Here is a 20,357-nt window from a genome sequence, read left to right as displayed (position 1 = left end):
TCCCCCTGCATCTGACCATGACCAACTCCCTGAAATAGAAAATAAACGGCTGCCACCTTTCAGTCAACCCTCTCATTACATATTTGATTTGTTCCAAGTGCAAAAACTCCATCAGATCGCTTAACCATGTCACGACACGAGGCGGGGCTGAAGACTTCCAGTCAAGCAGAAGTCGCCTTTGGGCTATTGAGGAAGGGAAGGCAAGAGCATCCGTTTTCGCCCCTTTCTGTAACTCCAGTAAATCTGTGATCCCAAAACAGTCACCAAAGGACATGGTTCCAAATCAACCCAAAGAATTCTCAACATGGTGCTGTAGAGTGAAACCCAGAAGCTCACAAGCTTAGTGCAGGACCAGAACCTGCGTGTAAGATGCGCTGGGCCCCTATCCTCTACGCCGGCAAAAAACCCACTCTTATGTGCAGGGTAGGTGAATTGGCCACACTAAATAGCCCCTTAATTGGAAAAAAAATTGTTACTCTAAATTTAAAACATTGAGAAAAGAAAAAAACCACTCATTCGTGCCTTAGTCGAATGTGCCCAAGGCACCACCTTGAATTGAATCAAGCAGAATCTAGTGCGTGAGGAGGTAGAGTTCACTCTCTATAGAGCCTCACTCCAGACTCCTCCCTCAAACTTCTGGCCCAACTCCTCCTCCTACTTCCTTTTAATCTCATTGAACGGAGCCTGCTCAACCGACACCAGCCGACCGTAGATCTCAGGCACCCTCCCCCACGCCAACCACCGAGAGAGCTCTGTTCGTCAAGGGGGGGCGCAAAGGGAAGGGAGCGACCACATTGCGCACAAGGTTTCACACCTGGTGGTACGGAAATTGGTCGACTCTAGGAAGCTAATACATGTTCTCCAACCACTCCTCAAAACTAGCGAACTTACCACCTACAAACAAGTCACCAAACCGTTCTAACCCCTCCTCCCCCCAAGCCCCAATGGATGAATCCAAAACCGCCAGCTCAAAATGATGGGGCCAGCGGGAGCCGTGACCAAAGCTCTCAAACTGGTGCCTTTACAGTTATTCCTCTCCATCCATCCCCCATATGGACTCCATCCCTCTATGCCACCCATTTCAATGTTCGCTGTCCAATCATAGTATAACTGGTTGGGCAACATTAGGCTCCCTGACTGTCTATCCCTTTGTAAAAACATCCTATGAACCCGTGGGGTCCTGCTCGCCCACACAAAGGTAAGATCATCTTATTGACTCCCACTAAGAAAGATTTTGAAAGGTAAACTGGTAGGCACTGAAACTAAATATTCATTTTAGCTGATTGAACCCTCACCGTCAAAGTCAGCGGGAAGTTATCCCAACTCTTTAGGTAGTCCTTCGCTGCCTTAACCAGGTCCCCAAAATTTAACTTCCGTAGTGAGACCCAGTCATGGGCCACCCAGACTCCCAGATAACGAAAACTGGGCCTGGCCAAGCGAATAAACAACTTCCCCAGGTTGGCTCCCCACCCTGGGTGATTTACCGGTAAGCATTTGCTTTTACCCAGGTTCAATCTGTGGCCCGAGAAGGAGCCAAAGCCCTTGAGTAACTTCATTATCGCCTCTGAACTGGAGAGAGGCTCCGTCACATACAGCAACAGATCGTCCGCTTGAAAAGACACCTGATGCTACCTTCCCCGCTTTCTCTGTATTCCCCTCCACTTCGTGGAGGACCGCAATGCTATGTTTACGGGTCCAATTGTCAAGGCAAACGATCGTGGGGACAGTGGACACCATTGTCTCGTGTCTCTCCTCAGTTGAAAGTATTTTTAATTTAAGGTGTTTGTATGGACCCTCACGGTGGGGGCCCATACAAGAGCCAGATCCAAAATAAATCTAGGCCCAAAGCCAAACTTCCCCTATAGTTCGAACAAATAGCCCCACTCCACCCAGTTGACACGGTGGCAGAGTGGTTAGCACTACTGCCTCACAGATCCAGAGACCCGGGTTCAATTCTGGCCCAGGGGACTGTGTGGAGTTTGCACTTTCTTCCCGTGTCTGCGTGGGTTTCCTCCAGTGGCTCCGGTTTCCATCCACAGTCCAAAGATGTGCAGGTTAGGAGGATTGGCCATGCTAATTTGCTTCTTAGTGTCCAAAAGGTTAGGTGGGGTTACTGGGTTGCAGGGATGGGCTGGAAGCTTGGGCTTAAGTGGGGTGCTCTTTCCAAGGACCAGTGCAGACCCGATGGGCCAAATGGCCTCCTTCTACACTGTAAATTTTATGAAACACTTTCTCTGCATCGAGCGAAATAACCACCTCTATTTCAGGGGACGATGATGAGAACAAACCACATTTAACAGCTTCCGAACATTGGCAATCAACGGTCTTCCCTCAACAAACCCCGTCTGTCCTCCCTTTGCCAATGAGGCCAGCAATATCCCCCGAGTCATAGAATTTTCAAATATCTCAAGCTGCACTGGGTCTAGCAACCTAACCAACCTTTTATAAAATTCAATGGGGAACACGTCTGGCTTTCCCCAACTGCATTAAGCTCATACCATCCATAACCTCCTCCAAAGTCAGAGGAGCCTCCAATTCTTCCCTTTTCTCCTGTTCCACAACCAGAGTAGGCAAACCGTCCAAAATTCCTAGCACTGAGGACCCATCCTCCGGGGGCCCCAACTCGTAAAGGTTCTGATAAAACACCTCAAATGTCTCATTAACCTTGGCTGGGGTAGGAACCAGTCCACCCCCATGCCCCTAACCTGCGCAATTTCAAAGAGGCCACCTGTCACCTCAACTGGTGCACCAACAAACCACTAGCCTTTTCCCCATGCTCATAAAAAGCCCCCCTCGAGCGTCACAGCAGGCTCACCACTCCATCTGATGACAGCAGCCGAAACTCCCAACTGTAAATTCTTCCTGCGAGCCAGCAATTCGGGTGTCTGATTGAGTATTGACGGTCCACCTCCAAGATGGCAACCGCCAACCTCAGCCTCACCACCCTTTCACTCTTCTCCTTGCATGCCTTATAATAAATAATCTCCCCTCTAACAATCACCTTCAATACCTCCCACAACATGGAAGGGGGAATCTCCGCACTCCTATTAAATCTCATGTACTCCTCAATGGCGAGGGAGACCCTCCCGCAAAAGCTCTTATCCGCCAACATTGATGTATCAAACCTCCATGAGGGCGCTGAGTGGGGTCCGACCCAACCACCATGTCCACATAATGCCGAGGATGATCAGAAATCACTATGGCTGAGTGGCCCGACTACACTGCCCCCGGCAGTCAATTCTGGAATAGACCTGGTGGACCTGCAAGAATGAAAAATCCTGGATGCAGGAATCTCCAAGGGTCAGTTCCCCCCCCCCCCCCCCCCCCCCCCCCCCATCTGTTCCATGAAGGTCAACAGTGCCTTTGCCATCCCACAAGTCCTCAATGCCTTAGGCCTTGACTTATCCAGTTGGGGATCTAATATGCAATTAAAGTTCCCACCCATGACTAGCTGGTGCAAATCCAAATCTGGAATCAAAGACAACAGCTTAATAAAAACTGCATTGTCCCAATTTGGGGCACATACATTGACCAGCACCACCAGTGCACCCACTAACAATCCACTAACCACTACATACCTCCCATTCGGATCCATCAAAATCTTCCCTGCCAAAAAGGGTATCTTCCTATCAGGATCGCTGCCTCTCCCCCGGGTCCTCCCATCAAACCCCGAATGAAACATCTGTCCCACAATGTTATCTGATCTCTAACCCGCAAATGGGTCTCCTGGGCACCACATCAGCTTTCAAAGTCTTAAGGTACGTAAACACCCTAGATCTCTTTACTGGGCCACTTAATCCCCTTACATTCCATGCGACCAGCTGGATGGGGGCCGTCTACCACGCCCCCCCTCCCTTTACCAGTTAACCATTCCCACCTCGTGAGGCAGTCCAGCAACACCCCCGCCCCCCAACCCACCCCCAGAACGGCCGATATCTGGCCCACCCAAGATGGCTACCAAATCCCCCAACACAACCACACAAAGAAAAGTCCCCAGCCACCATCCGAAAACTAACTCAGCTCCCCCCCCCCCCCCTCCCTACCACCCACCGACACCCACCCAAACAATCAAGTAAACCACAACTAGGTCCCCAAATTTCACATCCCCCTCACCAAACCCCCACCACTCAATAACCATAACCTCAAAGCTCATATCTAATAAACCTCCCGTCGTACGAGCCGCCGATAACCCCACCCCTTCACTTCCATTGACAAACTAATCTAGCTCACAGCAGGGTAGCCTCTGCACCAAGCCAAACTTTATTACGATACAGTGTTGCCTTGGCCTTGTTAAAAGCTGCATGCCTCCTGACCAACTCTGCTCCAACACCCTGGTATATCCTCACCTCGTGACCTTCCCATTCCTGCTATTCCGATACTCCTTCACTAACCGTAAAATTGTTTCTTTATCTTAATACCTGTGGAATTGCACAATAATCGTACAAGGTGCTCACCAGCATGAGGCTTCTGTCCCAACGACCTATGGGCTCAATCCAGCTCGGAAGGCACCACAATTACCCCCTTCCCCACCACCTTCCAGAACAAATGCACTGTAAGCTTTGTCGCGTTTGGGCCCTCCAGCCCCTCTGGTAACCCGACCACCCTCAGATTTTGCCTTCACGACCGATTTTCAAGGTCGTCCACCATAGCCTTCAAGCTCTTACTATCAGCCACCACCTTTGCCATTTGCACCTCTGGAGAAGCAATCTGGTCGCTCTGCCTGAGAGAGCAACCCCTACCTCCTGCAGCTCCGTATCCTACTGCTTCACCACCTCGTCCATCTTAAGCCAGGGCCCCTTGAATCTAGGAAATTGCCACCTCGATCACCTTCTCATGGACACCCGCGACCTCCCGACGCAGATTTTGCAGTTATCCAGCTAAAATTTCAATGGTTTGGGAGTGGCCCCTGACATGGTAATCGCCTCCGCCATTTTCTTCTCCACCAAGGCACGCAAAGCCTCCACTTGTGAAGCAGTTTCTTTTGTTGCCTAGTTCGGTACCGATTGCACATCTCCTTACTGTTGGGATACTTAAACCATCGAGTTAAAAAATCTTGGGTCTGAATTCCATTGTCAGCCAGGCGAAAAGAGCTTAAATCGCGATGCCCGGCTGGAGCTCCAACATGTGCAACCGCTCCGTTACATGCCACACTGGACGTCCACCAAAGCAGCCTGCTTGACTGGCATGTGTTTCACCACCTTCAACATTCATTCCCTCCACCACCCAGTGGCAGCAGCGTGTACCATCTACTAGATGCACTGCAGCAACTCACCAAGGCTCTTGGAAGGATAAAGGCAGCAGACATGTGAGGACACCACCACCTGCAAGTTCCTCTCCAAGTCACACATCATCCTGACCTGGAAATATATCGCCGTTCCTTCACTGCCACTGGTTTAAAATCCTGGAACTCCCTTCCTAACAGCACTGTGGGTGTCCGTACAATACAGACTGCAGCAGTTCAAGAAGGTAGTTCACCACCACCTTCTCAAGGGCAATTAGGAATGGACAATAAATGCTGGCCTAGCTCACATCCCATGAACTCATAAACAAAGGACATGGGCGAATGAATGTTGAGTTAGCCTTTGGGGAAATTATGGTCTGATTTGCCTGTTGAAAACTCAAATGTTAACCTTGTTTCTTTTGTGGAACAAAAATCCATTAATTGTGAAATGGAAAAAAGTATTTCAGTTTTAATTTAAAAACGCAAACATTATATACAATCACATAGGAGAGAAGGCCCAGAAATAGACCATTCGGCCCAGCTATCTATGCTGGTGTTTATATTCCTCGAAGCCCTTCCCATTCAATCTATCTCACTACAGCCTGAGAGCACATCTTTTTATTCCCTTTTCTCTCCTGCTCAATACTTACCACCTTGGATTGGATTTGATTTTTTGGTCACGTGTACCGGGGTAAACTGCAAAGTACTGTTCTGCGTACAGTCCAGAAAGATTGTACCATACATGAAAAAAAAGGACATACATAAATATACAATGTAAATATATAGGCTCTGGCATCAGGTGAGCATATGGAGTGTAGTGCTACTCAGTGAAGAAGATCTGTGAGAGATCAGTTCAGTCCATAAGAGGGTCATTCAGGTGTCTGGTAACAGCGGGGAAGAAGCTGTTTTTGAATCTGTTAGTGCGTGCTCTCAGACTTTTGTATCTCCTGCCCGATGGAAGAAGTTGTAAGAGTGAGTAAGCCAGGTGGGAGGGATCTTTGATTATGCTGCCCACTTTCCCATGGCAGCGGGAGGTGTAGACAGAATCAATGGACGGGAGGCGGGTTCGCGTGATGGACTAAGCTGTGTTCACGACTCTCTGTAGTTTCTTACAGTCTTGGGCTGAGCAGTTGCCATACCCAGGCTGTGACGCAGCCAGATAGGTTGCTTTCTATGGTGCGTCTGTAAAAGTTGGTAAGAGTCAATGTGGACATGCCAAATTTCCCTTATTTCCTGAGGAAGTAGAGGCGCTGTTGCGTTTCTTGGTCGTAGCATTGACATGGGTGGACCAGGGAAAATTTTTGGTGATGTACACACCTAGAAATTTGAATCTGTAACCATCTCCAACTCAGCACCACTGATGCAGACAGGATTGTGTACGATATTTGGCTTCCTGAAGTCAATGACCCGCTCTTCAGTTCTGCTGACACTGACACTACAGCTTACATAAATGTTGAAATTAAAATGAATTTCACACATTGTGCACAAACCTGGCTGCTTTTTCAAACCCTCCTGCGGCTACAGGTTGTATGGTTAGCACTACTGCCTCACAGCACCAGGGACCCGGGTTCAATTGCGACCTAGTGTGCCTGTGTGGAGTTTGCACTTTCTCCCCGTGTCTGTGTGGGCTTCCTCCGGCTGCTCGGGTTTCCTCCCCCAGTCCAAAGATGTGCAGGTTAGGTGCGGTTACAGAGATTGGGCGGGGGAGTAGGTGGGTGATCTTTCAGAGGAGAGTGCAGACTCAATGAGGTGAATGGGCTCCTTCTGCACTGTAGGGATTCTTTGATTCTATGGTCAGGTCTCTGAACTCATCCTGAAAGTTACCAGCAGTTTTGGCTCCACTGCATTGGATTTTTCCTTTCAGGCTTTTGTGTGTTTGTTTCTGTTTGCTCCAATAGATGTGACAGAACACTATTGTATCTTTACTTTAGGTAACAAAGTTCTTTGTATTACTTGGGTTTCTTATGTCATTCGATTATAATCAAACTTATAATGTGGGCTATTCTTCAATCGTCAGCTTTTGCGGCATGTATCAGCCCTTTTTTTCTTTATTTGTTTATGGAATGAGGACATCTCTGGCTAGGCCAGCATTTATTGTCCATCCTTAAATGTCCTCGAGAAGGCGATGGTGTGCCGTCTTCTTGAACTGCTTCAGTCCATAAGCAGAAATTGGGTCACAACAGTAGCAACAATACAACAATCAACACTTATATAGAGCCTCTTATATGGAAAATACATCCTACTGTGCTTTATGGAAACCAAAGGCAAGATACGCAGGCTGAGCTAAAGGAGCTCTTAGGTGGCTTAGCCAAAAGCTTGAACATAGGGCTCCTTTTTAAGGAAACTCTGAAAAAGGAAGAAAGGGAGATGGAGTGGCAGAAGACTTGAAGGAAAGGAGTCCAAAATATGGGCCCGAGGTGACTAAGGGGCTGGTTTAGCTCACTGAGCTAAATCGCTGGCTTTTAAAGCAGACCGAGCAGGCCAGCAGCACGGTTCGATTCCCGTACCAGCCTCCCCGGACAGGCGTCGGAATGTGGCGACTAGGGGCTTTTCACAGTAACTTCATTGAAGCCTACTCGTGACAATAAGCGATTTTCATTTCATTTCATTTTCATATTGGGACAATAGTTGTGGGGTGGACATGGGGGCATGGGGATGAAATTGAGACAAGAATCAGAGGAATGAAGAGTTTTGCAAGAATTGTCCAACTGGAGGTCACAGTGATTGCACAGAGGCTTTAATCAATGTTCTTAGGACAATGAATGACACTGAGGGAAGAGCTTTATTTGCGACCTGAAGGTTGAACTGACAAGGAGGGTTGAGAGGTCTGACTAATGCTGATTTTTTTGCCACCATAGCTAATGCAGACATGCTCACCAGATTCCATTCCACTGCCTGCCAGCATAAAATGTTAGCGGTCGGAATGTGTGCACTTAAAGCTTTGCTCCCATTAATTTGCCCATGGCAACAGATATTACTGTTTTGATTTCGGATTTATCTACCAATGAGGCAACAGTGGCAAGAAAAATCCTTCCCAAATCTTATTGCCGATAAAATTCAAACATGACAAATCAGCAAATGTGAAACGCGAGTACAAATAGCAGTTTTTGCCCGGGCCTCACGGCTATGAGGAAAAATTGAAAGCAGAAGACTCAGAGGGAATATGATAGAAATGTATAAAATTCCATGAATAAATTTAACTCACGTAAATACTGCTGTGCTTAGAATTCAAGCACAAGGGGTCATATTTGCTGATTAAGGATAACATAAGAAAATAGGAAATGCAGGAGGAATGTTTTTTACTAAAAAGGATGGTAAATATCAGGAACAGTTTTTTTTATTTGCTGTAGGTATGGAAGCATCACTGGCTAGACCAGCATTTAATGTCCGTACTTATAAATGCCCTTGAGAAGGTGATGGTAAGCCAGCTTCTTGAACCGCTTCAGCTCATGTTGTGGAGAGATGCCCAAAATGCTGTTAGGGAGGCAGTTCCAAGACTCTGACTTAGCGATAGAACATAGAACATAGAACAGTACAGCACAGAACAGGCCCTTCGGCCCTCGATGTTGTGCCGAGCAATGATCACCCTACTCAAACCCATGTATCCAGCCTATACCCGTAACCCAACAACTCCCCCCCCCTTAACCTTACTATTAGGACACTACGGGCAATTTAGCATGGCCAATCCACCTAACCCGCACATCTTTGGACTGTGGGAGGAAACCGGAGCACCCGGAGGAAACCCACGCACACACGGGGAGGACGTGCAGACTCCACACAGACAGTGACCCAGCCGGGAATCGAACCTGGGACCCTGGAGCTGTGGAGCATTTATGCTAACCACCATGCTACCGTGCTGCCCCCATAGTGATGGAACAGCAATATAGTTCCAAGTCAGGATAGTGAGTGACTTGGAGGGGAACTTGCATGTGACAATGTTCACATGCATCTGCTGCCCAAGTTCTGCGAGGTGGTCCAGGTCATGGGTTTAGAAGGGGCTGTCAAAGGAAGTTGGAGAGTTGTTGAAATGTATCATGTACAGGGTACACGCTACTGCTCCTGTATTTATGTAGCTGATCCAGTTAATGGTAATCCCAAGGGTGTTGATGGTTGAAGATTCAAAAATGGTTAATGCTCTTCCATGACTCTACCTCTGGCTACCCCTTTACAACACTATTTACTTTGTCTGAACACTTCACAATCAACTCCTGGATCTTCGTGGCTCTGGTGGGAAAATGGCTATTCTCCAGCATTGCTACTAACCACATTAACATGAAAAACAATAGCTTTACAATTATCAGTTAAACAGCTCTTTAAATTTACTATCGATACCGGCTACTAACTCCAATTAAGCAACCCAATACAGTTCAGTTACTGACAGATTACTTGCTTAGTTGTGTAGAGGGCTTTGGAGAGAGAGAGCGAGAGAAAGAGAGAGCGTGAGTGAATCAAATCGGCTGAAGACTGACGTCTGTGATTCTGGGAACCTCTGGAGGAGGACAAGATTGATCGCCCACTGGACACTTCTGGCCGAAGATTGTTGCAGATGTTTCCTCCTTATCTTTTGCACTGATGTACTGGGCACTTCTTATCATTGAGGATGGGGATATTTGTGGAGCCTCCTCCTCCAGTGAGCTGTTTAACTCTTGGTGTCCAAAGATGTGTAGGTTAGGCTGGTTTATGGGATTATGGAGATGGGGAAGGGAGTTAGGGTGTTCTTTCAGAGGGTCGGTGCAGACCTGATGGGCAGAATGGCCTCCTTCTGCACTGTGGTGATGCTATGATTCTAATATCTATCACTACCCTTTTCACAGTTTTTAATCTTTATAATTTTTATGTCATTTGCAAATTTTGAGATTCTGCCCTGTATACCCAGCCTGATCTTCCTCCTCATCCTACCCAAGTGAATGCAAACTACCACTGACAAGAACTGAGAAAACAATTCAGGATGAAGCATCAGTAGACAACAAGCGAAGGACATGCCAACGTGATACCCAAGTCTAGGTCATTAATATAGATCAAGAAAAGCACCGGATACTGACCACCGGAAAATCTGACTATTTACTGTCCTCCAATCTGTTCCCCATCATTCACTGTTTCTTTTCCCTCAGCCAACCTCATGTCCAGGATGCCATTGTCCCCTTTTTCCATGGGCTTCAACTTTGTTGACAGACCTCTTATGTGGCACTTTATCAAACATCAAACATCTTTTGGAAGCCCATGTACGTCACATCAACCACATCACCCTCATCAACCCTCTTTATTACTGCATCAAAACCTCAATCAAATTAGTTTAACAAGATTTGCCCTTTAAAAAAATCTATGCACACTTTCTTTAAATAATTCACACTTGTCTGACTGTTAATTTTGTGTCAGATTATCGTTTCAAAATGTTTTCCCATCATCAAGGTTGGAGTGATTGGTCTGTAGTTGCTGGGCTATTCAGTACACTCCTTAACAAAAAGGCAGCATTTGCTATTCTCCAGTCTGCTGGCGCCACCCGGTTAACAAAGAAGGGTTGGAAGATTGCAGCCATTGCCTCTGCAATTACCACTCGACTGCCCTCAATATATATAGATACATAGTTACACAGAAGATAGGAGAAGGAGGAGGCCTTTTGGCCCTTCGAGCCTGCTCCGCCATTCACCACGATCATGGCTGATCATCCAACTCAATGGCCTAATCCTGCTTTCTCCCCATAGCCGTTGATCCCATTCTCCCCAAGTGCTATACCCAGCCGCCTTTTGAATATATCCAAAGTTTTAGCTTCAACTACTTCCTGTGGTAATGAATTCCACATGCCCACCACTCTGTGTGAAGAAGTGACCCCTTGGCCGGGATTCTCCCCCACCCGGCGGGGTGGGGGGTCCCAGCACCCGGACGTCTCCGCACCTTTAGGGGCCAAGCTCTCACCTTGAGGGGCTAGGCCCGCGCCGGAGTGGTTGGGGCTCCGCCGGCTAGTGTGGGCGGCCTTTGGCGCCACGCCAGCCAGGGCCGAAGGGACTTGGCCGGCCGGCGCAAGTCCACGGCTGCTGACGCCACCCCCGCGCATGCGCTGGGGAGAGGGTCACTTCCGCCTCCAACATGGTGAAGACCATGGCGAAGGCGGAAGGAAAAGAGTGCCCCCACGGCACAGGCTCGCCCAGCCAATCGGCAGGCCACGATCGCGGGCCAGGCCACCATGGGGGCAACAGATTGCGCGCCCTCCCCCCCCCCCCCCCAAGGACCCCGGAGCCCGCCCGCACCGCATGCTCCCGCTGGTAAGGTAAGTGGTTTGATCCACGCCGGCGGGAGAGGGTTGACAGTGGCGGGACTTCAGCCCATCGCAGGCCGGAGAATCGCCGGGGAGGGGTCCGCCGACCGGCTCGGCGGGTTTCCTGTCCCTGCCAAATCTCTGGTGGCGGAGAATTCGGGACACGGCGGGGGCGGGATTGACCAAGTGCGGCCTCACCGAGGCACTGTACAATTGCAGCAACGCATCCCTGCTTCTATACTCGAAACCTCTTGCAATGAAGGCCAACATACCATTAGCCTTCTTTACCACCTGCTGCACTGCATGCTTATCTTCAGCGAATGATGCACAAGGACACCCAGGTCCCGCTGCACACTCCCTTCTCCCAGTTTACAACCATTCAGGTAGTAATCTGCCTTCCTATTTTTGCTTCCAAAATGAATAACCTCACACTTATCCAAATTATGCTGCATCTGCCATTGGTTGGCCCACTCGCCCAACCTATCCAGATCTTGCTGTAGGATGCCTGCATCCTCGTCACAATTCACCCTCCCACCTAATTTAGTATCATCTACAAACTTTGAGATGTTACATTTTGTTCCCTCATCCAAATTATTAATATATATTGTGAATAGCTGGGGTCCCAGCACTGATCCCTGTGGTACCCTCACCAGTTACTGCCTGCCAAATTGAAAAGGACCCATTAATCCCTACTCTTTGCTTCCTCTCTGCCAACCAGTTTTCTATCCACCTCAGAACATTTCCCCCAATCCCATGTGCTTTAATTTTGCACAATAATCTCTTACGCGGGACTTTATCAAACGCCTTCTGAAAGTCCAAAAATAACACATCAACTGGCTCCCCCTTGTCGACTGTACTGGTTACCTCTTCAAAGAATTCCAACAGATTTGTCAAGCAGGATTTTCCCTTCATAAATCCATGCTAACCCTATGTTTCCCCCCCTGCTGTTTGCACTTGCGATTGAGCCATTGGCCAACGCATTAAAAAGTTCGGGAGCATGTAAAGGAATAGTGGGGGGGGGGCATGTAAAGGAATAGTGGGGGGGGGGGGGAATAGAGCATAGGGTGTCCTTATATGCTAACGACTTGCTGCTGTATGTGTCGGAACCGAGTGGGTCGATAGGGGGAATATTGGAGTATTTGGGTCGTTCTCGGGGTACAAGCTGAACCTAGACAAGAGTGAGTATATTGTGAGTTTCGGACGGGGGTGAGGGCAGGGGTGGTGAAGGTGCCATTCCGTAGGGCAGGGACTCACTTTAGGTATCTGGGGGTGCAGGTTGCCCGGGAGTGGGGGGGGGGGGGGGGGGGGGTGGAGCTCCGCAGGTACAATATCACTAGTTTGGTGGGGAGAGTGAAAGCCGATCTGGCAAGGATGGATGGTCTCCCTCTGTCACTGGCGGGACGGTTGCAGGCGGTTAAAATGAATGTGTTGCCACAATTTCTGTTTATTTTTCAATGCCTACCAATCTTCCTGCAGGGAATGTGGAGAAGGTGCGGAGCTGGGTCAGAGGGGTTGATTCCCAGTAGGTCAGAATGGAGGAGGGTTTGTGCATGGGGTCGGGACTGAAAGCGCTAGCAACAGCGCTGCTCCCGATAACTCCGGGGAAATACTCAGTGAGTCCGGTAATAATAGCTTCATTGAAAATCTGGAGGCAGTTTTGCCAACACTTCGGGTTGGGGGCAGTGTCGAGGGAAATGCCTATTCGGGGGAACCATGGATTTGAGCCAGGGAGGTGGGATGGAAGCTTTCGGAAATGGGAAGAGAAGGGGATTAAGACGCCAAAAGATTTGTTTCTTCGGGGTCGGTTTACAGGATTGAGGGAGCTGGAAGCGAAGTATGGGCTGGAGCAGGGAGACATGATAGATACATACAGATCGAGATTTTGCCAGGAAGGAGATACAGAGTTTCCCGGAGGAACCGGCCTCCACATTGTTGGAGGAGGTGCTGACGACAAGGGGTCTGGAGAAGGGGGTAGTGTCAGCGGTGTATGGAGCTATTTTGGAAGAGGATAAGGCACCACTGGAAGGGATCAAAGCTAAGTGGGAGGAAGAGTTGGGAGAGGTTATAGAGGAGGGGGTCTGGTGTGAGGTGCTCCGGAGAGTAAATGCCTCCACCTCATGTGCGAGGTTGGGGCTGATACAGCTGAAGGTGGTATAGAGAGCCCAAAGCTAGAGGACTACTGGAAGGTGGTTTTTCAGGTAATTTCCAAGGTGGAGCACGTGAAACTGAACCCGGGTCCGCGGGAGGCCATGTTCGGGGTGTTGCACCAGCCAGGGTTGGAAACAGGTACGGCGGCAGATATCGTAGCCTTCGCCTCGTTGATCGCCCGAAGGCGGATCCTGCTGGGATGGAGAGCAGCCTCTCCACCCTGTGCCCTGGCGTGGCGGGCGGACCTGTTGGAATACTTGACCCTTGAGAAGGTTAAGTTTGAACTGAGGGAAAGGAAGGAGGGGTTCTACAAGTCATGGGCATTATTCATTATGCACTTTCAAGAACTGGATAACATCGAACATTAGTTGGGGGGATGGGGAGGGGGGCTGTGTGTATTAAGGGTGACTATGGGTAATCCCTGATTCCTTTTTGTTATTTGTTTATGTAAACATGCGGGCTGATGTTTGGGGGTTGGTGGGAGGATGGGATCGTTGTTATTGTTGTGGGGATTGACATTTTTGTTGTTGATTATTGTTTATTGTTGGTGGGTGTAAATTTGGGAGAAAATGTGAAAAAGGAGAATAAAAATATTTTTTAAATAAACAAATAAATCCACGCTGACTCTGACTGATCCTGCCACTGCTTTCTAAATGTTCTGCTATAAAGTCCTCGATAATGGATTCAGGCATTTTCCCCACTACCGATGTTAGTCTTACTGGTCTATAATTCCCTGCTTTCTCTCTACCTCCCTTTTTGAATATCGGAGTGACGCGAGTTACCCTCCAATCTGCAGGGACAGTTCCAGAGTCTATAAAATCCTGGAAGATGACCACCAATGCATCCACTATTTCCAGAGCCACCTCCTGAAGCACTCTGGGATGCAGATTCTCGGGCCCTGGGGATTTATCCGCCTTCAATCCCATCAGTTTTCCCAGCACCATTTCTCCACTAATGTTGATCTCCCTCAGTTCTTCCCTCTCACTAAACCTTTCATTCTCCAACATTTCTGGGATCTGATTTGTGTCCTCATTTGTGAAGACAGAACCAAAGTATGTATTTAATTGCTCAGTCATTTCTTTGTCCCTTATTATGCATTCCCCTGTTTCTGTCTGTAGGGGGCCTACATTTCTCTTTACCAATTGCTTTCTCTTCACATGTCCATAGACACTCTAGGTGTTGGTTTTTATGTTCCCTGCAAGCTTTCTTTCATACTGTACTTTCCCCTTCTTAATCAATCCCTTCGTCCTTCTTTGCTGAATTCTAAACTGCTCCCAATCCTCAGACCTATTATTTTTCGGAGTCAATCTGTATGCTTCTTCCTTCGATTGGATATTATTTCTTAATTCCTTTGTAAGCCATTCCTTTGTAGGCCCTCTTACCCACTTTGCTTCTGTGCCAGACAGGAATGAGCAGTTGCTGTAGTTCCTCCATGCGTTCCTTAAATGTTTGCCATTGTCTATCCACCGTCATCCCTTTAAGTAACTCTCCCCAATCTATCAAGGCCAACTGATGCCTCACATTTTCATAGTTCCCTTTATTAATATTCAGCACCCTAGTCTCCAAATCAACTACTTCACTCTCCATCTTGATAAAAAAATCTTTTGTTATGGTCATTCATCCCCAAGGCGACTCGTACAGCCAGATTGGCAATAATTCCCTTCACATTACACAGTACCCAGTCTAAGATGGCCTGTTCTCTAGTTGGTTCCTCCATATATTGGTCAAGAAAACCATCCCACATACACTCCAGGAATTCCTCCTCTACGGCATTGTGGCTAATTTGATTTGCTCAATCTATGTGAAGATTAAAATCACCCATGGTCACCGATATTCCCTTATTACAGGCATCTCTAATTTTGTGTTTAATGCCATTCCCAACCTCACAGTGCAGTTTGGGCGTCTAAATATGACACCCACTAAAGTTTTTTGTCCCTTAGGATTTCTCAACTCTACCCATTCAGATTCCACATTGTCAGAGCTAATATCCTTTCTCACTATTGTGTTAATTACCTCTTTAACCAGCAGTGCCACACCACCACCTTTTCTTTTATGCCTGTCCTTCCAAAATACTGAGAACCCTGGGACATTCAGTTCCCATCCCTGTTCACCCTGCAGCCATGTCTCCGTATTCCCAATTATATCAAAAATATCCTCAGATACATCCTGGTAACTTATCAATTTTAAGTAGTCAACCTTTCTAATATCTCCCTGTTATCGATTCTTAGTCCATCCAGTTTTTCAACTACCTTCTCTTTCACTATGGCCTGAACTTTCAGGATGGCGAACTCGAGGTGTCCTCCTTTTAAAAATCAGCGGGTAACTCATCCCCGCTGACCCCGATAGGCCTGCTGCCAAGTCATGCTCAACTGAGCATTGATTGGAGCAGACGGGCCCTCCGTCCACCCTCGGATGGAAGTCCATTCTCTCCAGCGCTGCAGTGGCCATAAGAGATACTGCAGCACTCTGTCTGAGCCTAACTCCCGGGTCCACTCTTCAGGTAAGTACCAGGGTCCGGGGGAAGGAGGGTAGCGGATGCCCAGGGAGTTTGGGAGAGGGGAAATTTGGTACAGGCTGGGTTGTGGGGGGGGAGGGGGATGTAAAGCTCCCAGGCCTCGGAAGGGAGTGTGCTCCAAATCTGAAGAGATCCTCAGATTGAGGCACCGTACTACCCACACAAGACAGAGATTTGTAACTATTTCAAATTGAGACTGGGTGGTGAAAGGCCTTTAAGTGGCCATTAAATGACTACTTAAGGGCTTTAATAGTGGCAAGGGCCGGCTTCCTGCCAAAGGCCCTACCCATCCCACTGAGAAACTTCATTGTGGTTAGGAAGGGCAGGATCCCGAAGGAAATCCCATCCATGCAACGTTAATCTCCTCCGCCCGAGTCAGAACGCACGGCGGTGGAGCTAACATTCCGGCCAATGACTTTTGCAGCAGTTTCTTCCTTGCTAGAGGTGTGAACGACTCATTTAATACCTCAGCCACTTCCTAGAATTTCCTTTTTTTATTTCCATAGCAACTCTACGTGATGATTGTAATTATTGGACAGCCAAGGACCAAAGACTTCGGATATTTTCCTAAGAATTATTGGTTAATTCAATTGTGTTGCGACTTTGGGTCAGAGGGGACTGGAATTGACCACACCCTAGCCCAGGATGTTGTAACACATGGACTTCAGTCAGGCTTTTGACAAGGAGGCCAATCAAGAAGCTAAGAGCCCATGGGATCCAGAGCAATTAGGCAAATTGGATTCAAAATTGGCTAAGTGGCAGGAGGCAGAGGGTGTTGGTCGAGGGCTGCTTTTGTGACTGGAAGCCGGTGTCCAGTGGTGGACTGTAGGGATTGGTGCTGGGTCCTTTGCTTTTTGTAGTGTACATTAATGATTTAGATAAGAATGTGCACATTTTTGGACTGTGGGAGGAAACCGGAGCATCCGGAGGAAACCCACGCAGAAAGTGCAAACTCCATACAGTCACCTGAGGCCGGAATTAAACCCGTGTCCCTGGAGCTGTGAGGTAGAAATGCTGACCACTGTGCCACCGTGCTTCCCCTGATCAGTAAATTCGCAGATGACACAAAAATTGGCGTGGTAAATAGCAAGGACGAAAGTCTTAGATGACAGGTTGATATAGGTGGGCTGGGTATGATGGGCAGAACAGTGGCAAATGGAATTTAACCCTGAAAAGTGTGATGTGAGGTATTTTGGGAGCACTAATAAGGCAAGGGAATACACAACGAATGGTCAGTCGCTAGAAAGTACAAAGGACCAGAGGGACCTTGGGGTATATGTCCATAGGTCTCTGAAGGCAGCAGGACAGGTAAATAAGGTGGTTACAAAGGCACATAGGACACTCGCCTTTATTAGCTGAGGCATAATCTATAAGAGCAGGGAGGTTGTGATGGAATATAAAAGTGCCATTAGGCCATAGCAGTTCCGGACGCCACACTCTACAGGATGCGATTGCACTTGAAAGGGTGCAGAGGATATTCACCAGGATGTTGCCTGGGCTGGAGTGTTTCAGCTATGAGGAGAGGCTGGCTCAGCTAGGTTGTTTTCCTTAGAATAGAGGCTGTGAAGGGACCTGATTGAGATGTGCAAAGTTATGAAGGACATAGAGAGGAAGAAACCTTTCCACTTAGTAGAGGGGTGAATAACCAGCGGACATAGATTTAAGGCAAGGGGCAGGATATTGAGACGATTTGTGGAAAAACCTTTTAACCCAGAAGGTGGTCGGAATCAGGAACTCATTGCTTTAACTTACCTATTACTGCTCTAATGGTTTTATATTTCTTGGAAACAGAGTTCCTCTTCTATTGGCTACTCATCTCTCAGCAATCTAAAGTAAACACCCAGCAATGTAAATACCCAGCAATCTCACTGTTCCGCAACATTCAGTCTGCCAACCCTCTAGTATATTGTCCTTCTGTAGAATGGCAATACCAAGGTTTCCCGAACTGTGGGTTACGACCCCCGGTGGGATCTCAGGACAAGATGTTTGGGTCATGAGCTCCAAGGCCATAATGGCGGTCTTGTAGCAGAGACACTTCATCGGGGAAGTCTTGGGATGGGATCCGAGCCCCCATGCTACATGTGCTCAATTTTTCTTTCCTGGCACACAGTTCACCGGGTGGGGAGTGAACAAGCTTCTCATGGGCAACCTCAGTGTCTGCCTTGAGCGCGTTCAATTTTTCCTGATATCCAATTTGTGTACCAGCAATAGCCAGAAATACAGCCCCAGCTTCAATCCTCAAAGCTATGGTGAACAATTTTGCTGGGCTCGTGACCATGATAGATTCACCAATTTAAGCCTCTCATGTCTGCAGCTGACTGATGCTGTTCTCAGACTCAGTAATGGAAAGCAGTCTCAGTCGGCCCAGTGAGTGAGTTAACATTCAGAAGTCTTAGGAGCTGCGCCCCGAAAGCTGGTGATTCCAAACAAATCTGTTGGAATTCAACCTGGTGTTGTAAGATTTCCTACTGTGCCCACCCCGGTCCAAAGCCGGCATCTCCACATCATGAGTTAACATTGTCACAAAATAGGTTGAATTTGAAATCACCAATCATTGGATGTCTAATGTTCTGTGAGTGTTAATAATTAAATATTGATGGTCACTATCCTGCTTCCCCCTCCCACTGTCAGGAACCAAGGCTACCCCGCCCTCCTCGGTTAAACAACTCCACTTAACCACTCTCATACCCTCCAAAGTTTCACTTAGGTTCACATCAAGTCAAAGGCATTAAAATGGGGTCATACCGGGAAACGGTTTGGGAAGCATTGTGTAATGCCATCCTGGATCAATACTGCACTCCCATTGCCTCATTTCTTTTTCCCTTCACCATCTCCCCTGCTACACATTCGCCATGAACATTTAATCCCCTTCCTGATATGTTTCAGTCACATCTCCATTATAGCCATTATATCATAACCTCACATAATATCTTGTGCCTGTAACTCATCAACCTTATTTGTAACACACCTTGCATTAACACTCCTTGAATTCCAACAACTTGCTAATCTACTTTATTTTTTGACTACATTTATTTCCTGCTATTATTACATCATGCTTTGCTGCCATTTGGCCTACTATTCATTTATGATCAACCACACCCTCACCTATACCTTTGTTGCCTTAGTCCCCAATAAAAACGAGTACGCGCTCTCTCACCTTGGTGGCTCTCTCAAGTCCAAAGGACACAAACGTGAAAGGAAATAGCCTTTTTAAGCATCCACTGCCACATCTAGCTGGACCACTTAAAACACTTCTGGGTTCTGCTCTTGTTTGCTATAACTGTGCACAATTCCAATGTCTCCCGAGAAGGCAGAGCTCACACCCAGATTTTGTACTCTGCAGCAAACCATCTTCCAAAAACCTATCCCCTGTTCTCTCCACTCTCACTTCCATCCATGTGCAAGGGGATCACAGACTTCCTTGTCACACTCGAGACCATCCGATCAGCTGCCTGTGCTATGTTCCTCCCTTCCACAAGCCCACTGGTCAAACTTCCCCATAAGCTCCTTTCTGTCCTAGCTCTGAACACACATCCATCTTGAGCTTCTCATCTATCTCCTTACATGCCCTCTCTGATCTCATCCTGTCTATGAGATCCAGCTCTTGCTTCCCTGACCCTATTTCTAGCAAAGTGCTAGCCACTCAATCTCCCCTCCTGGTCGATATTTCTCTCTCTTCAGGTGTTGCCCCTCTCCCCTTCAAATCTATCATTAATCCTCTCCTCAAAAAAAACTTTATTGGCCCTGATCCTTGTAAACTACTGTCCCACCTCAAACCTCCATGTCCACTAAAGTATTTAAACATGTTGGGTGGGATTCTCTAATCACGTGATAGTCTCCACGCCGTCGTAAACACCGTCACGTTTTACGACGGCATGAACTGGCCGCCATGGCGCAGGAGCAGTTCGCGCCACTCCAGCTGCCGATCCCGGCACGCATGCGCAGCGGCCTCCTTCGACGTGCCGGCCCCGACGTAACATGGCGCAGGGCTACAGGGGCCGGCGCGTAGGAAAGGAGGCCCCCCAGCTGGAGAGACCGGCCTGCCAATTGGTGGGTCCCAATCGCGGGCCAGGCCACATCAGAGCCCCCCCCCCCTCGGGGTCGGCCCCCCGTTCCTCGCCACAGGCAGCCACCCGACCTTCAATGCAGAGGTCCCGCTGGCTCAGAGCAGGTTAGATTGGTGCCGGTGGGACTCGGTTTCTGTTTTCACGGCTTGGGCC

The 20,357-nt window shown here is 48.1% G+C and overlaps 1 protein-coding gene across 1 annotated transcript in view; it reads right to left on the bottom strand.

The window, feature by feature from the left end:
* The window catches only part of gmds (GDP-mannose 4,6-dehydratase), a 621,977-nt gene that overhangs the window by 597,391 nt on the left and 4,229 nt on the right, over positions 1-20,357 (bottom strand). The window lies entirely within an intron of this gene.

This window comes from Scyliorhinus canicula, chromosome 5 (assembly GCF_902713615.1).
Source record: "Scyliorhinus canicula chromosome 5, sScyCan1.1, whole genome shotgun sequence".
NCBI classification, from domain to species: Eukaryota; Metazoa; Chordata; class Chondrichthyes; order Carcharhiniformes; family Scyliorhinidae; genus Scyliorhinus; species Scyliorhinus canicula.
This window is presented reverse-complemented; position numbering and strand designations above follow the sequence as displayed.